Source organism: Talpa europaea, assembly GCF_964194135.1.
Source record: "Talpa europaea genome assembly, chromosome: 9".
Taxonomy (NCBI): domain Eukaryota; kingdom Metazoa; phylum Chordata; class Mammalia; order Eulipotyphla; family Talpidae; genus Talpa; species Talpa europaea.
This window is the reverse complement of record NC_140076.1, coordinates 49325921-49327716: the sequence shown is the minus strand read 5'-3', so window position 1 is coordinate 49327716 and position 1796 is coordinate 49325921.

The window sequence follows — 1796 nt, the reverse complement described above, 5'->3', positions numbered from 1 at the left end:
TGGTAGGCTACTTCGTGTGTCTGGGAATGCTAAAAGAATTTTCCGTATTAATTAATGGCATATACATTTTCCATATAAATTAATGCTTCTTTGTTTATGCCATTTTGGCTTACAAAATGTTTCAAAGGAATAATCTACTTTCAGATAACAGGGGATACCTGTAACACTAAATTTCTAAGTTCAACTCATACTTAGGTCATTTGATAATCCAGTTCACAGGTATATTTGAGTCCTAAGATATGTTTCCCAAGTTCTAAGGTATGTTTCTAGAGCTTTATAAAAAAAATACAAATCCAATAGACATCCATACATTGTTTTTAATATCTTTGTCTTTTTGGACTATGGAAAAATTCTACAGTTCTTTCCTTTATATTGCCATGATAATTGTAAAATATTCCACATTCTGGATTTGTTTGTTTAGTCATACTAAGATTTAAAATTTTCTGTTAATTTCATTAGATTCAGTGTAGCATTTTAAAATTTTCTGTTAATTTCATTCAATTCAGTGTAGCATTTTTGACAGTTTCTTCATGTGTGATATTGAACTGCACTTTGGATAGGCACACTGTGTCAGATTGTCCTGCTGTTAATGATGTAATGTTTGATCCTGATTAAGATGGTGACTATCAAGTCACTCTGTTTTTTCCTTTTAGCTCTTAAACTTTGTATTTCTTTGACTTTCACTTCCTTTCTCAGGACTTTTTATTCCTATACTCTTGGGTTTCCTAAATGTACATTTATGTTATTGATAGCTGCCAGTAAGCCTCTTAACAATTTTCATTATCTTCTTTGGTAAATTAGTCACAATTGTTTATTCTAAAATTCTTAACTTATCCCCAAACATCTTATGTTTTGCAAACTCCCAACTTTCTGTTCCAACTAGATTTATTTGATTTTTATCTTTTACATGTAATCTTGTCATTCCCATGTACCTTCACTGTCCCATTGCCTTCCTCTGGGATTCCCATTGTAATGAGCCCTGGTCCAATGCTATCGACTTTTATGGCTTAACCCATATCACTTGAATCACTCCCTTTCAGTTTTTCCTAGTGGTCACATATTCAATTTATATCATATATTTTTGTAATTTTCTAAACAACTGGATATATTAGGTTATCAATGCTGGGATTCAATTGATTTTCAGTTATAGTTATTGGGAAAAGTTGAAAAGTTTTAAACCATGATAAACTTGTTCAAAGAATAACTTTTTTCTTTTTTTAATCCACAGATATCATCTTTTAGATGAGAGTCTGAGTCAGCATAATAATGATGCATGAAAGTATAGATCTTTATAAAGTCAAGGAAGTCACCCTGTGAGACTAGGCTATCATTCAAAGGTGTTGAGTTTTCCCTTCTAATTTCAGGTAAGGTATGATTTTTATGTGGTCTGTATTTCTGGAATTGGGCAGTTTGTTCTAGATGGAGCTTTTATGGCTGTGGTTTGCTAAGAAATACTGCTGTGCTTGCAGATCATTCATTCACTGATAAACCGAATTGACTTTCCCATGTATTTAACTGAGTTTTTCATTGTGATGTAGTGAGAAAATACTGAATTTGGAGTCAGAAGACCTGAATTTAAGTATTGGTTCTGCATCTTTCCTAATGTGTGACCTTGAGCAAATCCTTTACCCTCTCTGAACTTTATCTTATTTGCAAACAAAAGACTATTACTCTGTCTACTTCATGAGGTTGTTGCATAAAATAAGTTAGATAATATGAAAAATCCTTGTGACTATCCACACCTAAGACATTATTATTTATACTTTCAATAAATTAAGGGAGCGTTCCATGGGGAA